General features: G+C 43.4%; 1 pseudogene; it reads left to right on the forward strand.

The window, feature by feature from the left end:
• Nucleotides 1-748: 748 nt before the first annotated feature.
• LOC148815775 (L-amino-acid oxidase-like) lies at nt 749-21,854 on the forward strand (annotated as a pseudogene).
• The last annotated feature ends 464 nt before the right edge of the window (nt 21,855-22,318 follow it).

The raw sequence follows: 22,318 nt of genomic DNA on the forward strand, positions 1-22,318 counted from the left end.
CTTGCATGTTGACCCCTGAATCAGATGTGCCCTATAACTTGGATTGGACCTGACCCATCAGACCAGCTGACCTCCTGGTCTAAAAGACTGGACCTGACCCATCAGACCAGCTGACCTCCTGGTCTAACAAGACTTGACCTGACATCCTGATATAAAGACTTCACACAAACAACACCCCAGGAACTGAACCCAGAGCCCTGGCACTTGATGGGAAAGTATCTCATGGAACCAGGGCAGACAGACACAAGCACGCACTTGCACACAATTCACCCATGGTCAGTGGGTTAACGCCAAACACAAACCTACCTTTGTTAACAATATGTTGTCTAAAGAGACTGGACTCCTCCACTGAAAGGCAAATCTAAAACATAACTTGTTTCCTCACAAAAGAAACAATATGTGTTGAGAAAGATGTTGGAGGAATTTACAGAAAATCTCATCTTCACGCTTTGCTACACAAGAAGAGGCTGTGTGATGGGACTGGGTTCTTTTAATTTCCTCAGTGGCTGGCAACATGTACGTTTTGTCAAAGTATGAAGCTAGCTCTCACTTACTGCTGTTTTCCATGTTATGCAATCCTTTTTGCTTCCCATCCATTCTTTGCCTTTAATTCATATTGTGTCATAAAAGCAAATTGGGTGAACCACTTTCTGGAAAAACGAGTTAAGTGACTGTGAGGTGCAGATGTCTTTCCTTCAAAGATTGGCAAAACAGATGCTCTCCTTCCTGCTGCAGAGAAGATATAAATATGAGGCACAAGGGCAACTGCTGGATTCCCAACTCTGAATGCAAGAACATCCCTCCAGGTAAGTGACAATTAGAGCTGCAGACTTTTCACAAGGGAAACCCAACAAAAATGCTATTATTTGGGATTCTAGACAAGGAAACATGCATGTTCTACTTGTGCACTTATTTTTAATGTCTCATTAAAATAATTATTCATGCAGCTCTTTTGTAAACTGATAGTTTTAAAATTAAATCCCACATAGCATACAGTAGCTGTGATAATAATAACCCAATTATTTAGAACTCTTGTCTTTCTGTCTTAAATGAACATTGGTTTAAGCCTCTGGTTTAAACTATCACCCAAAATGAGTTGACTTCCATGGAGTTGTAACAGGTACGCACTTTTTTGTGATTAATTGAGTAATTCAGCAAACTGCATGGAAGTATAGTGCTCATCTTTACACCAGCAACTCCTACAAGTCAGACTCTCCGGTACTATATAGTTAAGATGGTACCTCAGTGCAAAGGTCTGATTGTGCTTGTGTTTTCTTTATAGAAAGGAAAAATGCAGCCTGGGACCATGGCATCATGTGAAAGTAACTATATTATTTTGATTCTCTCTCTAATGATTCTTATTAAATCATAAGCTATTCTGGAAGGTTTTTCACCTCAAATGCATTTTATGTTAAAACTAAATGTTTATTTGCAAATTAAAAGTGTAATTGACTTATTATGTAAAAATGAATAATTGAAAATCTTAAAGTCTGATTTTAATTTTAACTTTTCATTTCTAAATTTAGCTTCATCCTGTTTAGTGGTTGCAAAGGACATATTGTCCTGTTAGTGAGGCAGTTTTGATGAGATTGTCATGACAGAGCAATCCCTTAATCAAGACTCCCAAACAGTTCACCTCCCAGACCTTGACTCTTCTCTCCAGCAGAGTTCTAGGTGTACAGTGTACAGGTGAGGGTTCAAGCAGGGAGCATCGGTCAGTGGGATGAAGAGAGACAAGAAAAGATTAATGACTTGATGTCTCTGGTGTCATTTGCCACACAGTGTAGCTGGTTGTATTTTTGCTGGCCCTGTGTTGTACCTTTATTGGCCCAAGAGTTGTAAGGCTCACAGGACAAAGGCTGTGTTTTCATTGATTTGATCAATACTCATCGCTGAAAATAAACATTCAAACAAAAGCTCACATAGGAAATCTGTTTCATTAACATGCATTTAGCTTTTAAGAAAATATATAAAGGTCCTCCAGCCTGAGCTCTTCCAGGACCTAAGAATCTGAGTCACTGGGCCTTGTGGATTAAAATGTTAGTACCCCTGTATGTTTGTCAAGCTCACAGAAACAAGTGTAGTCACTGTCTGGTTTATTGATTTGTACCTCTGTATAGTTTTTTATAACTTCTTTGCCCTGTACGGCACATGTTAATGCTTTTATGTCCTGTGCCTAACCTGATATTGCTCTTTTCTCCCAAGTTGTCTTGCTGGGCTGCTTTGTGGCGCTCTTAGCGCATGTGCAAGCAGGTAGCAGCGTCAATGAGCAGTGCTTCCTTGATAACGATTATGAGCACCTGCTGGAAGACGTAAAGCAAGGGCTCATCAGGACCAGCCCTCCAAAGAACTTTGTGATTGTCGGAGCAGGGATCTCCAGATTAATCGCTGCCAAACTCCTGGAGGATGCTGGACACAACGCATGATTTTCCCATACTGTCTCAGGAGGCAGGAGTCTCACCCTCAGCTAGAGGGTCTAGCATCTTATAATTTTGGTTCCAACTCCATGATTTGCACAGTTAGACATTTACAGGCTGGCCTTCTACTTCTTAAGGTCTTGGACAGCTAATTAGTGAAAACAATCACATTGCTAATGGCAGTAAAAGCTCAGGTAATTAAATGACCATACTTATAAATGACCAAACTTATCTGGTGACATACGGAGCAGTGGCACTGTGGCTAAAGGATCTGCGCCCTTGGCTGGAAGGTTCAAATCCTGCGGCCGGCAGCGAAATCCTGCTCTGTTCAGCCCCTGAGTAAGGCCCTTAACCCCAGCTCCTCCAGGGGTGCTGTATAAATGGCTGAACCTGCGCTCTGACCCCAAGCTTCTCTTCCTGTCTGTGTGTCTCATGGAGAGTAAGCTGGTGTCTGCGAAATGACAAATTGCTAATGCAAGAAATTGTATATGGCTAATAAAGTGATCTTATCTTATGACATTAATCATGTGGACAAACTATGAAACTCAGGAGGAACAAAAACAGAAGATATTAGACGCTCCATGAACAGAGTCTCAGACCCCTGTTCTGATTTGTGGGGGACAGTTATTATAATGTTCCAGCCTTGTATTTATAAAACATGTCGGTCTCTCATGTACATTATTCTAGTATAGAGCAGGTTAAGATTGGTTCAGCAATTCCGTCTCCGCCCAACTGCTTGACAATCCTCTTGGCAGAGCAGGCTGACATGGGGTTCTGGAGGATGGAAGGTGTTAGAATCCTGTTTGGTGCTCGTAGTAACTGAAGTGGCTCAGGACTGAGTAAATCCTTCCACACCTCATCCACTGACGCTATATTAGTCTTCTGCTCCGGTTTGAATTTTGGAGACCTTAAGTTGCAATATTGATTCAGCAAAGATTTTATGGTCTGTTCTCATGTTTATTTATTTTCTTAAAAAACATCAATTTCATTCACAAGGGCCAATTTTGCTATGGTGCCAGGTGGCCATGAGTTGTTGTTTTTTTATATGAGGTGTAATATATAAGAAATTTATGGACAGATAGCAACACAATTTGCAAAACAGGAATATTTTATGGATGCTGTATTGTCAGTAATACAGTTCGAAAACAGTACTTTTGAAAAGAACACATTCAGGAATTCTTGTTTTTAGCATTTAAAAAAAATATTTCTTCACACGGTTGGCTTGCTTTATTCCATTTGAGAACTGGTGTACCAGGAGGACACAAGCAGAAAGGATCCATGCATGAAAGGTGGAGCTCTCTCCTCTCTCAGCTGTTCGGGGTTGAAGGGCCACATAAATGCCACTTCCAGCACATAAACACTGACACGGAACACACTCGGGATTGATGGTACCACATGGAGAATCTGGCACAGAATGGTGTTGAGCAAAGGAACCATTAAAATATCCCAGACAGGACACATTTTTTTTCTATTGGCTACCACTCTCCACCACCTTCAGATCACTAACAATTTTTTATTGCAGGAATATTCTTTCCAATATAGTATTGCCAATAGTTTCCCAGCAGGAACCTGTCATTGCATTGTATCAGCATTAAGATAATCGTTTCAGCTGACCTGCCACTAGAGGTCATTAGGTCTTCTGTTTATCGAAAACTGCATTACATGATCCATCATAGGACTAATTAAATAACAGGTGAAGGGCTGCAGGCCATATTCTTACAAAGGATTAACTTAAACTTAGTTTGGTATATAAAGAGACACTCAGAGTGGTAGTAGGTGTTGGGTTTTGTGTTGAGTATAGTCCTTTGATTGAATAAAGTTTATGTTTATTGTTTATGGTAATTTGATTTAAGTGTGTTTCTTTATGTGCTTGGTTCCCATCAGTCAGCAGCTGAGAGGTAGGCCTGTCACAGTCCTGTTACCCTTGCCCTCTGTACCCACAGTGACTTGTTCTCTACAGGTCCAGATCTTGGAAGCCAGTGACAGACTCAGGGGACACATTCTCACCTACAGGAATGAGAGCAGGGGCTGGCACGCAGAGCTGGGCGCCATGAGAATTCCTGCAACTCATGAGTGAGTGTTTCCCTGGAGTGCTAGCTTCAGGATTTGATAAGGCGCAAGATGAGCTGAAATAGTGCTAATGTTGAACTTTTTCCGATTGAGTAAATTGGTAGAACAAAACTGTGATTTTTGGTGCAGCTGAGAAATTAAATGGTCATGCCAGGCTATTTAACAATATTAGCCTGAAATTGTGAACACATGGTTAGCATGCAGCTCCATATTAAACTAGTGTACTACTTTAAGAACAATTGCAATGAACTTGGTCGCCGATATTAGTAAGCATGTACTAACTTGTTCTCAATTGCAATGAAACCAAAGTAACAGCTGCTGCCCTCTAGTGGTTATAAGAGTGGGGAACTAACTTTAACCTCCTCATATACAGTAGTTTAAGCATCTTGGTAGTGTACTAAGCAGAACACTGGATCACATTAGAATGTTCCCGTATATAGTGGAAATGGAATATAATGGAACTGTCACTAAGAAATTCTCCAAGTGATAGATCATGTTGTAATTCATTAAAATTGCTTTCTGTTACATCACAATTATTCTTAATTTAGTTTATTAAACATTATTAGATACTTTATTAATTCTGTGAGGGAAATTGCAGTGCAACAGCAGCCTGGCATAGTCAACACAGCACAGTGTAACAAAATGATACAATAATACAACAATACAATACTGTCAGTACAGTCAGTGAATTAAAAGTAAAAAATGGAGTATACAGAATTGCTCACAGTACAGAAGATATAAAACAAACCAGAATGTACAGTACACAAAAAGATGTATTGCACATCATAAATATATTGCACAAATCCCCAGCATATATTGCACAAAAATCAGTTGTAAACAGAGACTTGTGTAGTCCAAAAACAGGTCAATGTTGCCCCTGCCCAGACACATAGTGGATGAGTTGTAAAGTCTTATGGCAGAAGGCAAGATTGACCTTCTGTAGCGCTCCCTGTCACACCATGGTTGGATCAGCCTATTGCTGAACATGCTTTTCATTCTGACAAGCATGTCATAGAGGGGGGTGGAAGACGTTGTCCATGATGGTCATTAATTTGGACACCATTCTCTTCTCAGCTACTATCTCCATGGGGTCCAGATCAGACTCAATGACAGAACTTGCTCTTTTGATGAGCTTGTTCAGCCTGTTGGCATCCCCTGCTCTAACCCCAGTGTCATTAATAAATGACTTTGTCTGTTACATTTACATCTAAGTCATGTAGAGCCTTTAGAATGTGATAGCGAATATTCTGGCAATTGAAGGAAATACACTCCATTGAAATGTATGTACTGTAAGTGTTAAATGTGCTCACATCTGAGTAATTAATATTTTTTATTGGGATGGACCTCTACACTTGTGGTTCTCAGAGGAAATCAGGAATCTTGGGGGATTAAGGGTACAAAAAAATAGTTGTGTAGGGAAATTTGATGGTTTGCTAAAGAGAAAAAAAAAACTTAGATGAAGAGCATCAAATACCCCCTGAAAGTGCATAAGACTCAACTTTATAGTACAGCTATATGAGAGCAGGGGCTGGCAGGGGCTGGCAGAACTGGGCAAAGATGGGCACCGTGAGAATTCCTTCAGCTCATGACTGAGTGTTTCCCTGGAGTGTTAGCTTTGGAGTTTGATAAGGCACAAGAGGAGCTGAAATAGTGGTGCTTAAACACAATAGAAACAAAAAGCTATTACAATAAGATTCAATTCAAATCTACAGCTGCTGTACTCATTTCTTTCCTGACTAATTACAATTCAGTATTGCACTAGTAGTTACAGACCCTCATCTGGTGTAGTTCAGCACGAATGCACTTCTTAAATTAAATTCTTAAATTAAAACCTTATTTGTCTGGGAGTTACTCAGTTATACAAACATGAGACAGACACAGTAATTATATTAACAATTAACCCATTGTATTCTGCTCAAGCAATAGTTAGAGTTTACTGACTGTGCAGTGCTGTGGTCAGCATTGCTGCCTTGCAGCTCTGGGTCTCTGGGGTCAATAATGGACCTGGGGTGCTGTTTATGTACAGTAGTTTGTTCTCCCTGTGTTTGTGTGGATTTCCTCGAGGTGTTTTTCTCCCACAGTCCCAGAGTATACTATTAGATTAATTGGCTTTTGGGAAAACTGGCCCTGGTTTGAGTGTGTGCATGTTTCTGTGTGGCCTGTGATGGACTGTCGTCTTGTCCAAGGGGTACCCTGCTTTTTTTGCCTGTGGCTTGCTGGTATAGGCTGTGGCTGCCCCGTGACCCTGCACTGGATAAAGCAGTTAGAAAATGGATGGGTTCATTCTCTACACTTGCCTAATAAGGGGTTTTCGATTTTCCTCTTCAAACATGCCTCAATCAAGAGGTTTTATTCTCCACTGGGATGTACTTTAACGTGAATAAAGAAGTAATGGAGATGTTTATGCATTTCAAAATGGAGTTGAGCTCTTTCATCCTTGTGTTGACAGGGCACCATACTCTCCTCTCCCAGAATGTCAGATTACTGACAATCACTATCGGGCCCCTGATAAAAGATGCTTCCTGCAGCTTCCTTTGTCACTAGTGACTGAATCGGTCCTGGTCTTATTGAGCTGAAGCTAATCAGCAACTAAACTTAACCAAATTAAAAGCACCCCCCAGGTGCTGGCTGGTACCTTAAACGGAACTACAATCCATTTTCTAATCTGTCTTATCCAGTACACCCTTGCAGGGAGCTGGACATCATGAGGCAATATACATGCTGTCCATCGCAGGACAGACACAAACACAAAAATGCACACACCAGGTCCAATATTCCTAGCAGCCAGCTAGGCTACCAGTACTGTGTGTTTCTGGACTATGGGCAACAACACACAGAACTTGATGAGAGCACACAAACTCCCATCAGAGAGCTCTCCACAGAGGTCTAGACCTGAACTCAGGGCTCCAGTGCACATCTAAGATATTTTTTCCTTTATCTATCAGTGATTATAAACCAAGAGTAGATTAAACAGCAGCATTCCACAAGAGTATAACAGGTTTCTTAGTGTTTTCACTATATCTTCTTCTGTGAGCAAGTCTGGGGGTGCCCAGCACTGCTTCCTTCTCCCTACCTAGGATCAGGTGCAGGGGGGGTTAGAAATAACAGAGCAGTGCAGACAGGTGACAGTGTTGCAAATATGTACAGGAATAAGTAATAGGTTTATTCCATGCTGAAAAGAATAAACTCTCTTTTCAGCTTGGAATAAACCTATTACTTGTTCCTTTGCAGCCTACACATGCTGACGCAGCTACCCACCTGAAATATTCCTAATATATAGGATCTCATCCAATCCTAGGATATGTTTCCAATCTTGTGAGTATCTGGATTTCTAGGTAGCAGAATTCTAAGCATCCTGAAGAATCATTTGCATTCTCAAGATGTCTTCTTGACTAACAGATGTGGTTTTCAAGCCTTCAAAAGTATAATAAAGAAACTTAGCTCTATGTTCTGAAGCCATATTTCCTTTACATTGAGTGAATGCCTTCCTCTGTAAAGACAAGTTTTGACTTCAACCAAGTACACACACCCCAGGTCCCTGAACAGGAGCTTTAAACAATATTTTGGACAAAATTTCTCTTGCCCTACTGCTAGATTTTAATATGAGACTCAACAGTTTTGTGGCAGAACTATTATATCTTCATATTAACATGATCATATCTGTTTAAGACAACAGTTACCTAACAGAGGAATTAACATTCTGATATTTCTCATCTCTGCATTTAAATGTTCAGTGTTCTGTAACTCTTGTGATATTTTCAGACTAGTCCTTCACTATGTACAACACTATGGACTCAAATTATCTGAGTTCATCCACGCAGGTGACAGCACGTGGTACTTTACTAATGGGAAACTCAACCGGGTGCATGATGCTGATAAGGATCCAGATCTTCTGGGCTACCCTGTGGAGGATTCTGAAAGGGGGAAATCTGCTAAACAGCTGTACTCTGAAGCCGTCCAAAAGGTAATATATCAATGAGAGTTCTGACTGTGGTGTTCACAATCTAGAGGATCATGTCTAATGGAGTAAATTAAAGGTTTTCAATGTGAACCCAGAAAGATGGGTGGGTAACTAGATCCCTTCTTCGAATCTGTTCTAACTTTTACCCTGGTCTGCTGGTTTGGTGACCTGTTTCTGAGAAGCAAGAACAAACTGGGGAGACTTGTGAAAATATATCAGAAGGTCATTGGTGCTGATCTTCCAGTCCTCTCCATTCACGTGTTTTGCGTAAAGCACAATCCATCTGCGATGATCCTTCTCACCCCTTGTTTAATAATTTCCAGTTACTCCCATCAGAATGCAGATACCGACTCCCCAACTCTAAAACCAACAGATTTAAGTTCTCATTCATACCTGTAGCCATATCCTTACTTACCTCTTGACCTTCAATGTAAATATGTCTATATATTGTTGGTCCTGTCTTTTTTTTTCCTGTTTGTCTGTACACCAATGTACACCAACACTGCTGCTGTAAAACAACTTGTCCCCTGGGGATAATAAAGACACTCTCTCTCTCTTCATCACTGGCTTCATGAATCCATTCTGGACTGTAGGATTTCCATAGTGAGACATGAGTGACTAATTGAATCCCAATAGCTGAGGCCATATGATTGGACGAAAGCTGAAGCTGATGGTAAACTGGAATAGCAACCCTTATGTGGAGAGCAGAAATGGGTCTGTTCTACTTTAGAGGTGATATGCTTCCTCTAGACCAGCTGTCCTAGTTAGAACTGAAGAACTGGTGGATTTCAAAGTATACCAGGAGATTTTAGTCAAAAAGCAATATCTTCTGACCTGAAGCTCAAGCCTGGTAACAAACAGAATTTTCAACAGGAGAACAATAAGAAGCTTGTATCAATCTCAATGTCCACAAGGTTAAGCTCAAGATCAGTGCTGTTAATTGGTCATTGCAGTCTCTAGTGGCACATTGACGTGATGAGCTGAGTTTTAAAATGAGTGGATGAGAAGGGTCATCTAAGATTTTATGTGAAAGATTAATAATATGTCACTCTGTTAGACATGTTATGGAGCTCAAGAAAAATGAGATTTTCATGGCCTTGATGATCTAAGAGAATATTTTTTCATCTAGGTCATTGACGAAACTGAGAAAGATCCATCACAGTGCCAGCGTGTCCTCAAGAAATACGATATCTATTCTGTAAAGGTGACGTTGGCTTTGACTTCTTATCATGATGGTTTCTAGCATTAATTATCCTCACAGTGTATAGAGAAAAAAATATTGATTATCATATTATATGATGATAATCATGTTTGAGCCTTCTACACATAAATTCAGAAAGTAAAATATATTGTAGATACACCCTACACTGTAGTTTGGCAAAAGTCTAAAGATTAAACCACTTCAGTGTTTGTTTACAGATCTAGTTTAGTTTTTTTTAAATGTTTGGTATCTGGTGGCACAGTAGTTAGCATTAACAGAAGACAACACATCCAACTACTAGTAATTAAAATAGATTAAATTAGAATAAATCTGTGATTTTTGACCATGTTGTCTTCTTTTACAAAGAGCTTACATGTTCCAAGCTTTAAAAACTGTATATTACCAGTCAAAATGGATTTTTGATTTGTCTGCTCTGTGTCTCAACAGCAATATCTAAAGAGAGAAAGTAACCTCAGCCGACATGCTATCCAAATGATTGGAGATGTCTTAAACACACAGTCCCTGTTTTACATGGCCTTCAGCGAAAATCTGATGGGGGAGAATGACATCAATGATGACGTCAAGTGAGATTTTTAAACCTGTGGCATTTTCTTACATAGTAAAACTAGGTTTGGAAGGAGGAACATTTTGCAATACTGACAATTACATAGTTGAATAACTACAAAGTTATTCAATTTAATTCAAAATACTTTATTCATCCCCTAGGGAGTAATTTAAGAGTCAGCACACAAGCCTGAGTGACACACTGTCAGTGCACTTTGTTTATGATGTATACCTTGTTGGGGAGAGATACTTTTCAGATGTCATGCATTGCAATTTCATCTTACTAATGTAAGGGTAAACTTGTTTAAATAACTTGTTTAAAAGGAAAGTTGGAGGAAACTTCATTTAAGAATGAATGTGTATTGGGTAGTACAGTGGTGCAGTATTTAACATCGCTGGGGCCCTGGGTTCAATCCCAGACCTGGGATGCTACCTGCATGGAATTTGTATTTTCTTCCCGGTTTTGTGTGGCTTTCCTCCCACAGTCTAAAGGCTTACTGGTAGTTTCACTGGCGTCTGGGAAAACAGGCCATGGTATGAATGTGTGTCTGTATCTGTGTGTTTGCTCTGTGATGGACTGGCGTCCCATCCAGGATGTACCCTACAGTCCATTGCTTGCTGGGCTCCAGCTCCCCAGTGACCCTGAATTGGAAGAAATGGTCAGAATGGATGGAGTTAATGTATTACTTTCAATAGTATCTCTACAAACTACATTAGAAAGGTTAGAAACAAGAGGAGGTTATTTGGCCTGTTTGGTAGCTTAGTAGTTAATTGATCCAAAGATCTTATCCAGGTGTTTCTTGAAAGATTATCAGCTTCAACAACATGGCTGGGCAGCTTGTTCCGCAGTCCCACAATCTTCTTCCTTTGCGTGAAGAAGTCTGTCCTACATAGATCTGTGGAGCTGATCTGATTCAAATTTTCCCTCACCCTCAATTTATTTATTTATTCAAAAAATGGTCCCTAGAACAAGTTGCCTCAAACATGCTATCATACGGAAGTTCTTAACTGAAGTTAGGGAGGTGCTCAATTCAGCCCTGGGTCTATCTGACATCTTACCTCTGGTGTCCTACAGCTTTTAATGTCTACTATCTCTTTTCAACATAATGTCTGCATTCCATACTGTGCCTGTACACTTCTTCTGTCTCTGTTTGTCTATTGGTGGCATTGGTGTTTCTTAACCAAACGAGTTAAGCCAAAAGGTAAGGTATACAGTATGGTCCCTGATAAAGAATCTTGGACAATTTCTGCAATTCTAAAATTCAATTAGAACACGTGACTGATCACTAAATCAAAGAGAAACATGACCTAGAAGTGTCGCACTTAGAAACATTTTACAAACTCATTTTAACATTTTAAATATTTTTTCCCTTGTTTTCATAAACAAGTTGGTACCCCACCTATGTTATTGACGGGGCCCTTGCCTGAGGCAAAAACAGCCCTCGGATCAATTATTATTGATCAATTAGGAACTCCCAGCCTCAGAACCGCATTCCATTCTGCTTCATTGTGCTTCCCTACCACCCTAACAAACTCTCTATTCCCAGGACTATTAACAACTTCCCCATCTTACAGGATGATCTCTCCACTGTACTCCACTGTTCCAACCACCCAATCATCTCATATTGCCAACCACCTAATCTGCATAACCTTCTTGTTGACAGTTCCCTAGACCGCCTCAGCAACCATCCACACCAGGTACTTTCCCTTGCAACAGAACTTGCTGAATCACTTGTAAATATATATCCCATAGCATGCATTTTCACATAACCTCTAGACAATTCCAGATCACTTCCAATGACATCTTGTATTTCCAGCAACTTGATTTACTGCATCTCTTGCAGAAAATTCCCAGCTATTTACCTTGGTGTGACAGGCAGGAGACTGGGAGACCATTTCAGAGAATGAAAGATCTCTCTTTCATCCCCACAGTTTCCCATTTCACCTCTAACAGCCATGATCATACTGATCTCTCCGTCTCCGTCTCAAAGAGGGATTTTGGAATTCATATTCCAGAAAGACATCCAAAACCAAACTAATCCTAGAACTAGGATCCCACCTTCTCCCTTTTCCCAACAACAGACTTTTTACTTCATACCACCTGAGTGTCGATACTGCTTCTCTCCTGCTCCCACCTCTTCTCCACTCCTGGCGTTTGTTCTCCCATGCTTTATCAACTGCCAGTTTTCCTCTCTCCCTCAACCCTGAAGAAGGCTTCACAGCCAAAATGTTGTGTAGCTTTTCTTTTCTTTTCAGCATGGAATAAACCTTTACCTGTTCCTTAGCAGCCTGACGAAGTCGTCAACTTGAACTTCTGAGAGTACTGGAAAATGGTAAGTCAAATGAATAATAAAAATGATCTATCCTTCTTATTGTTGTAACAGAAAGAATAAGGTTCTTGATCCCGAGATGAAGTAAAACAGATGAGTTTATTGCATGCAAGGAACAATAAAGCCGAAGTCTTGTTTCCCGCAAGAAACAACAAAACCGAAGTATTGTTCGCCGTACTGTTACAAACTTTTGGGTTATATAGTGTTTTCTTCTCCGTTTCTGACGTCACTCGGTCTGATGGTAAAGAGGGGAGTTCGTGGTATTTGGCCAGTTTACGATGTTCTGGACAAATGGTCAGTTTAACATTACACCCAGGGGGGTTCCTAGCTTGCATCTGTAACCCTTATCAGTCAACCCCCTTTCCTGCCATAAACCCCAGCTTGTGACTTAGAAGTCTAAACCCCCTACAGAAAAGATTACATTCAAACCCCCGTCTTCACATCTTTCTTCATTCCCCCCTTATAAAATATGGCATACGTCAGTGTAGCCTATTTTATACATACAATGTCAGGGCAGATCTTTCCTTTCTTGGCGAACAGGTATGTATTGCCATGATATTGTACGTTCCACGGTTATAGCAAGAAGTGATACATGTTTTTGTGCACGTGATGATTACAATTATATATATAAACAATACTACAAATACAAATAAACACTGTATAAAAGTTCCGCCCCAGGCCCCAAACACAGACTCTACCCAAGATCCAATTCCCCAATTTTCAGTATAATAGTCCTGATATTTCTGTCCCTCATTGTAAATGTGTTGGGCCAGATCTGAGATGTGCTCAGAATTATCAGGGATATATGTGCAGCATTCAGTGCCAATTACTGCACAAGTTCCTCCTTGGGCCGCCAGTACATAATCTAAAGCTAATCGGTTCTGCATGGCCACTGTTCTGAGGGCTACCATCTCATCATTAACAGCCTTCAGACTAGATGAGGTAGAATTTGCTAATTCTTCTAAAGTCGAGGCCATTTGAATTAACTCTCGACTCAGAAAGTTCATGCCGGCTTGTGGAAATATTATACCTAAATAATATTCCCAATCAGCCAATTTTCTTTGTGGTCTGTGGTTAGGTCCGAAGGGGCTGTGGGTTTGAACACGGATATGAGGAACCACATATCCTAAATAACATGAGCCAGACCACTGGGCTGGCAACCATGGGTAGGCTCGTTTTCCACAAATGAAATATGTTCCGTTTGGCGTTCCCCATGCCTCTGAAAATAAGAAACTTATACCGAATTGTGGGGTGTGCCGATCCCATCCTGGAATTTGGAAGGTAGAGGTGGATATATCTGCAGTGATGGTAAGGTTGCAACGACTCCATCCAACCAAGTGCAGACCATTAGTGTGCTGAAAACATATGTTTCCCTCACGTTCCTTATTTAGAGTCAGGTATGGTGGTGTATGGCTTCTGTTATATTTAGGAGCGTAAGAGCCTGTGAAACTCGTGGGCTCTAAGCCTCGCTCCTGTAGATATTGTAATGTTGTGCAGGTTAAAGTCGTGTTATGGCAACCCCCATAGTTTGTCATATTAAAATCTCCTAAATTATCCCTCCAAATGATCATGCCTATGACTTCTTCGAGACTCCAAGGAATGGCCCCCATAGGAAGTTCTCCCTGTACATATTTGGGTAATGCGGCACACACCCAGCAGGCACTTTGGTTGGTTTTCTTAGCTGTCAGATAGGAGAGGCCTAAAAAGGAATTAATTCCATGTTCTCCTTTGTGGGAGAGATGATCATTAATCCCTGCGGAACATAGTCCTACAGCAACAATTATCATTATTGACAGAAATGATTTCATTCTGGGTCTGTAAATGGGGATGAGGCTCGTCGGCAGTGTGACGCGTGGATCCAGCGATCTTTTCCTTCCACTCGAACCGCAGACTCGGTTGTCAACAGGATCTGGTAGGGTCCGTCCCACCTGGGCTGGAGAACCTGTGAAGGAAATTTCCTGATCCACACCCACTCTCCTGGGATGAGGTCGTGCCCTCCTTCAGGTGGTGGTCCCCACGCCTCCAGGACCTGCTCGCGGGCTCCTTGGGTGGCCTCTGTCAGCAACTTGCAATACTGTAACAGAGAATCAGTTAGTATACTCAAGCCTACTCTGTCATGTCCTGGAGAGTCACTTAGTCTCATGGGACGCCCCGTGATCACCTCAAACGGGCTCAGCCCCACTATTCGATTTGTCCCAGCTCGGACGCTGCACAGTACGGCGGGCAATGCATCCACCCAGGGGATCCCTCCCAGGTGGTACTTTGTCAATTTAGCTTTCAAAGTCCGGTTCACCCGTTCCACCATGCCGGAGGACTGCGGGTGATGAGGGCAATGCAGGTCCCATTTGATTCCTAGTAGGTCTGCCACCACCTGACACACTTTTCCAGTAAAATGTGTGCCCTGGTCTGAGTCTATGCGACATGGGAGTCCCCATCGGGGAATTACTTCTGTCACGAGATATTTGGCAGTTGTCTGCGCAGTCTCTCGTTTGACAGGGACAGCCTCCACCCATCTAGAAAACTGGTCCACCATCACTAGGAGGCCTGTTTTCCCTTTACAGGGTGGCAGTGAACAATAGTCTATTTGCCAGTGTCTAAAGGGCCCCTCGGGTGCAGGACGTCGAAGATTAGGAGCCTGAACCGGCAGTGCTCCAGAGGCTTTTTGGCACTCTCCACAGCGTTGTACCACGTCAGCTGCGAAGGGTGTGAAGCCTGTGCCCACCCAGCTCTGAGCAAAGCAACGAGTCATTTGGCTAACACCTGGGTGCCCTGTGGAGTGTATTTGCTGTGCCAGGTAGGGCATTAGTTGCTTGGGACAGGCGGGTCTGCCTGTACGCTGGCACCTCCAGGTCCCATCCTTCTGCAGCCCCACATTGCGTTCCATCCAGGTCCATTTCTCAGTCCTTGGGGCCTGGGCCTGGAGCTCGCTGAGCTGTTCCGTCCGGAGTGCCTGTATGTTCACTGTGCAAACTGAAATAATCTGAAGAGGTTTTTCTATAGCCCACTCCTCCCATTGCCCCAGGGCAGCTTGACGTGCTGTCCAGTCTGCCAGCTTATTGCCCCTGGCCTCGGGAGTGTCCTCTCTGCTGTGGCCCTTACATTTGACTATAGCTACCTGCTTTGGGAGTTGGAGAGCCGCAAGCAGCTCAGACACCAGATCTGCATTTTTTACCGGAGTGCCAGCAGAGGTTAAAAAATCCCTATTACTCCATAATCTTCCAAAGTCATGGCATACTCCAAACGCGTATCGTGAGTCTGTGTATATTGTGGTGGTCTTGCCTTTTGCTAATTTACAGGCTTCCACCAAAGCTTTCAGTTCAGCTCGCTGTGCTGACGTGGGTACCTCAAATCTTCCCCCACATTGGATATCATGTTCTGTAGTCACAGCCCAACCCGCTTTCCTCTCCCCACTAGAATTTATGAATGAAGTTCCATCAGTGAAGAGGATGAGGTCTTCATTCCTTAGTGGTTGTTCGGCTATTTTGATGCCCTCATCTTCTCCCATTGCCCAAACATCACAGCTGTGTTCTAACATGTAGGCTTCTGATGGGTCAGGTAACAATGTGGCTGGATTTAGAGCTCCTTCACGTTCAATGGTAATATTTGGAGCCTCTAACAAGACCTGCCACTTGCTCCATCGTATCGCATTAACCTGACTGACCCGATTCAGGGACATGAGGGTGTGTACCGCATGTGGGCATCGAACAATCAGTTGTTGATCTAGCACTATGTTATTGACTGCCTGTACTGCTAGACAGACGGCCTGAATGGCTCGTAGACATGGACCCCAGCCCCTGGCTACCTCGTCCAAGGATCCAGAGTAATACCCTACCGGGCGGTACCTACCCCCATGTTCCTGTGTTAGTACAGCTGTCCAAAATCCATTCTTTTCACTTACGTAGAGGTAGAATGGTTGATCTGTCTGAGGAAACCCCAATGCAGGAGCCTGTAACAGAGCTTGTTTTAAATCATTAAAAGCGTGTTCAGCTTCAGGACTCCAAGCAATAGGATCAAGGGACCTCCCTCCCCCCTTTAATAGGTCTGTAAGTGGTTTGGCCCTTTCAGAAAAAGCATCAACCCAATTTCTATTGAAATTGCACAGACCCAGAAATGATCGGAGCTCTCTCACCGTATTGGGATTAGGGTGTGTTCGGATTGCCTGGGCCCGATCTTCTGTCAATTCCCTTTTTCCCTGACTAATCTTTTGTCCCAAGTAAATTACGGTGTCTAGGCATAACTGTGCTTTGCTATAACTAGCCTTGTGTCCTTTTTTAACCAAATGGTCGAGAATAATTTGGAGGTCCTTCTTGTGGGTTTCCTCGTCAGGAGACGCGATTAAAATATCATCCACATATTGGATAACGACGGAGGACACTTGAGGCAGCTCTCGGAGATGTCTCCGAAGTGCCATGTGATACACGGTGGGGCTGTTATGAAACCCCTGTGGTAACCTGGTCCAAGTATATTGTTCTCCATCTACAACAAAAGCGAACCAATCTTGTACCTCTGGGTGTAGAGGAACAAACCAGAACCCATTAGCCATGTCAATTACTGAAAACACCTGGTGCTCACGGGTCAGCAGTTGAAAAATAGGAGAGGGGTCTGCTACCAAGGGGGTGAGACGGTTGATGTGCTGATTAGCTTTTGAGTAATCAACTGTGAATCGCCATGCTCCGCTGGCTTTCTTTACAGGCCATATTGGACTGTTGCTTGTACTATGTGTTTTTCGTACAATGCCTTGAGCCAATAGTTTCTGTATTACTGGTCGAACCCCTTCCTCCGCCTCTTTGTTGATTTTATATGGCTTTGTGTATGGCGGGGATTTCCCAGTAAATGTGGCGGGTTCCATATCCAGAAGCCCACATTCGTCCTTATCCATAGTCCAGATTGAATGCCCTTTTAGTTCGTCTTTTTGGAGGGACCAGATGTTTACCTCCACCCTCTTCTCGTGTACGGTTAATGTAACCCCTTGTAGGTATTTCAGAGCATCCCATCCCAACAGATCTGGGGTAGATCCTACCCACATGACAGCATTAAATGTTACCTCCCCATCTCCTAGTCTAATCTTGAGTTTTTGAGTTTCTCTGAGTGTTATTCGATTGCCCCCTACACCAGTGGCCTCCAGCTCCCTCCCTGTGAACATGACACCACACCGTTTGGCTGACTGTTCAGATAAACAAGATAATTGAGCCCCAGTGTCCCATAAAAGTGACATTTGAATCCCATTAATCGTGCATTGTAATTTGAGCTCTTTTTCACTCAGTTCCTGAGATAGGCGTAGGGAGGCCACCAGGGGGAGTCCTAGTTTAAAAGCTCCCTGATAGCGCGTTTGTCTGCTTCGCTCAAATCCTGTAATTGTGACAACAAGGTTTTTTGTCCCTCTCGATTCGAGGGATTGAAAGGGGGATCTCGGTATCTTCCAATCCTGCCCTCACTGGCTAATCGCTTTTTGCAATTCTTTTGCCAGTGTCCGAAATTTTTACAATAATGGCACCGAGTTGTAATTTCGCCTTTTGGATTTAGTCGGGTGTCAGGGCCAGCTCCACCCTTCAGTATGGGGGGTGTCCACCCTGTTTGTATTGCCCGCACCTTAGCATACATATTTCTCTCGATTTGCCGTGCCATTTTAACTATTTCCTCAAATTGTTTGGTCGTATCTTGCCCTATTTCGGGCTCTTTTAACTGAAGGGCTTTGGCTATATCAGGCTTAAGACCGCCCAAATAAATTTGTTTAATCACAGCAGAGGCGTCGCTATTCACATCATCTTCGTTACTCAGTCCTGAGCATTCCAGCCATAGTGTGACGAAGCGGTCAGTGAAGTCAGCCACATCCTCGCTTTCTTTTTGCTGACACGCAGATATCTTTTTCCAATCTGTCTTTGGTGGATAATTTTGTTTAAGCCATCGCCAAACCCATTCCCATCGCCCTCCTCTGCCGTTATCCTCACACAATTGTTTAAGTTCTCCGACACGCTTTTCCCCTGTCCTTCTGAGGATCATAGCGGCAGTCAAGGGGGAGATACCATAAGTATCTTTTAATTCCTGAAGCGCACTCCAGGTTCGCTGCATCCCTAATTTTGGGTGCGGTACTTCTCTAGCCCACCGGTCAATATCCTCCGGTTTTGGATTTGATCGTATTGGGGGTTCAGGGAAGGTAGGTGCGAGAACGGACCCCCTCGGCGGGGTGCGAGACGGAGTTAGAGTGGCGCTGTCATCAACGGCGCCAGCCCCTGCTACATCAAGTCCTTTCCCACTTCGAGTGAGAGTACAGACCTGCGGGCGCCCTCCGTCTAATAGGTGAGACCCTGATCCGTCTTTATCACACTCATACCAAGTGTTATCCCAATCAGACCCCCCATCTCCATATGGCCACTGTGGGAATTGATCCCAATTATTTTCGTTTCCTGCCTGTTTGTTCCCCTGTGGGAGAGCAGGATATAACTTAGTAGCCGGCTGTAGCACATTAACCAGTGCAGCGTGACCAGGAGTTAATTCCTTCTTTAGTTTCTCATTCTCCTGTACTGCCTCTTTTAGCTTTTTTTCTAGTACCTCTTTTGCCGCGAATAAATTATCTTTCCTCTCATTTAACTCTTTTATTTTTTCTGTGAACTCCTTCTCTTTTTTATCCCATTCTGATTTCTCCTTCATGCTAATCTGCCACCTCAGGTGTCGGCCGATCACCAGGGCTGCAGCTAAATCTTTGTTTTTGTTCCAATGTTCATACGCTTTTTTACAGGCATCTTCGCCCCAAACTCCTTCTGACAGACTCAGCTTCTTCCTATATTTCTCTTCCCTTTCAGTCAATTTACACTTTTCCGATATGTAATCAGATACTTCCACCACTTTCTCAAACACCCAATTAGCACACATGTTCGGTTTCTTTAAGATTTACTTTTGTCGTGTGTGAGGTAACAGCTCATTCAGTAGGGGGATGTTTTCACTTGGAAAAACCTGTGCATTACTGCACTCATTCAGCTAAGGGCGTCTGTTACCTCCAGATCTAAATGCCTCTCCGAGACTTTAGAGAGGACTTACACCGCACTGTTCACAGGTAAGAAACGAGACCTCGAAAACCCCCTTTCTTGATCAGTAATTCACCATCCCCAGAACGCCAGCATCGCTGCTTTTGCCCCGGGGTGGACTTATGCACTGAGCTCAATCAGGGCGATTCTCGGGTCTCAACGTCCTTTAAATCCTGCTATTTAATGCTTTGCTCTTTTATTATGAGGTGTGTTTATGTTAGTGTCGTGCGTGTGTATATGTATTTCACAAACAAGGAAAACACCAAAAACATACATACATTTACCACTTCTACTCCTGTTTCCTTTAAAACAAAAAACCACTCCACGCCAATCCGTGCACGATCAAGGCGTAGCTAATCTCAGGACCCCGGGCGCAATTAAGGCCCACACCAATCCTGGATTATACGTGCATTTAATGCACCACTCAGCTCCAGAACCCCGGGCGCAATTAAGGCCCACACCGATCCTGAGCCACAGAACTCCGGGCGCAATTAAGGCCCACACCAGTTCTGACCTTCAGAACTCCGGGCGCAATTAAGGCCCACACCAGTCCTGAACTACGTGCATTTAATGCACCACTTGCTCTAGAACCCCGGGCGCAATTAAGGCCCACACCGATTCTGAGCCTCAGAACTCCGGGCGCAATTAAGGCCCAAATCAGTTCTGACCTTCAGAACTCCGGGCGCAATTAAGGCCCACACCAGTTCTGAACTTCACGGTAAGAGTCCAAAACCCGTTCAAAACTCCACGCGCATTTAAGGCATACACCAGCTTCGAACGCCTGTACACAATACCGCGGAACCCCTGCCAGACCAAATTCTGGGCTTACAGCAAACAACCCATTACATACACCGGTGTCTTCCCCGGGCCAGAGGAATTCAGAAACTCACGTTTACTCCATCATCTCGGGCGATTCTCGCAGGGAGCAGAGATTTCCCAATCGGTCAGAGAGAGTCGGGACTTTTAAATAAAAGAGGAGTCCTTACCTCTTAGTTATGTGCACGCTGACCGTCTCTCCTGCCGATGGGAAGTTCTGCGCCTTCTGGAGCATCCGCCGACTACGCCAAATTTGTTGTAACAGAAAGAATAAGGTTCTTGATCCCGAGATGAAGTAAAACAGATGAGTTTATTGCATGCAAGGAACAATAAAGCCGAAGTCTTGTTTCCCGCAAGAAACAACAAAACCGAAGTATTGTTCGCCGTACTGTTACAAACTTTTGGGTTATATAGTGTTTTCTTCTCCGTTTCTGACGTCACTCGGTCTGATGGTAAAGAGGGGGGTTCATGGTATTTGGCCAGTTTACGATGTTCTGGACAAATGGTCAGTTTAACATTACACCCAGGGGGGTTCCTAGCTTGCATCTGTAACCCTTATCAGTCAACCCCCTTTCCTGCCATAAACCCCAGCTTGTGACTTAGAAGTCTAAACCCCCTACAGAAAAGATTACATTCAAACCCCCGTCTTCACATCTTTCTTCATTATCTTTGTACCCCAGATTTTACAAAATAGATGGAGGCACAGATTGGCTGCCTCAGGCTGTAAGAAAAGACCTTCGGAGCAGCAGTGTGCTACTGAATTCAAGAGTTTTGGAAATAAATCAGACCAGCGGGGGCATCCAGGTTGCATACAGTGACAAAACGGACAATTTGGTCAAAATGACCTCAGGGGACTACCTCCTGTTTACCGGCACGGCCAAGGCGACTCTGATTGTCAGATTTAACCCCCCTTTCCCCCTGCGCAAAAGAGAAGCCCTGCGAAACGTCCACTATGACAGCTCAACTAAAATCTTCCTGGTCTTCAAGGAGCGGTTCTAGGAGAAGGAAGGCATCCGCAGGGGCAAGTCCATCACAGATCGCCCATCACGGCTTATCTACTTAGTGAACAAAGCATTCGAGAGCGGGGTCGGTGTGGTGCTGGCCTCTTACACCTGTTCGGACGAGTCCCTGTTCTTCCTGGGGATGACCGACGAGGACTGCCAGGAGCTGGCGCTGAGCGACCTGGCGGCCATCCACAGAGAAGGAATCCGCGATCTGTATGAAGGAGGGGTGGTGAAGAAGTGGAGCCTGGATGAGTACAGCCTGGGCGCCTATGTGCTCTTCACACCCTTCCAGCTGACAGATTATTACCAGGACCTGTTCAAGCCATTTGAGAGAGTCTACTTTGCAGGAGAGCACACTGCTCTGCCTCACACGTGGATTGAGACGTCCATCAAGTCCGCAGTGAGGGCAGCCTGGCGAATGAACAATAAGTCTGCTGAAGCTGTTTCACACATAAAGACAGAGTTTTAAGAAAGGGCTTCTGGTGTCTTCTTTCTAAAGCACAGTGATCTCTAGAGGGCAGAGTCCAGAGCCCAGGCAAAGACCCTCCAGAGATCAGTGTCTAACTGTAGTTATTCCTGCATTTCCCTGGGTATGAAAAAAAAAAGTAGAACTTCCTGGGTCCTGTTGGAACACTGTGTCTGCTGGTTTTCATTCCAGCTGAGCTCTACACCTCAACTGCTTACTCATAACTTCACTGATGTGCTTATTTGATTAAACATTTACCAGACTTTAGCTGAGTAATTTGCTGGCTGCGAATAGTTGAGCAACAAGAGTTGATCAAGTAGTTCTCACTGGTTCATCAGCTGAAGATAAACAGACAGGTGGGGGTAACACGGTAGCTGACAGGCCTACAGTGGGAGTGACACAATATTGGATATGCCTCATTTGAGACATTAGATACCAACAAAGAAGCTTTTACTTCTACAGATTCA

The sequence above is a fragment of the Atractosteus spatula genome, chromosome 24, assembly GCF_055471065.1.
Source record: "Atractosteus spatula isolate fAtrSpa1 chromosome 24, fAtrSpa1.hap1, whole genome shotgun sequence".
Lineage (NCBI taxonomy): Eukaryota > Metazoa > Chordata > Actinopteri > Semionotiformes > Lepisosteidae > Atractosteus > Atractosteus spatula.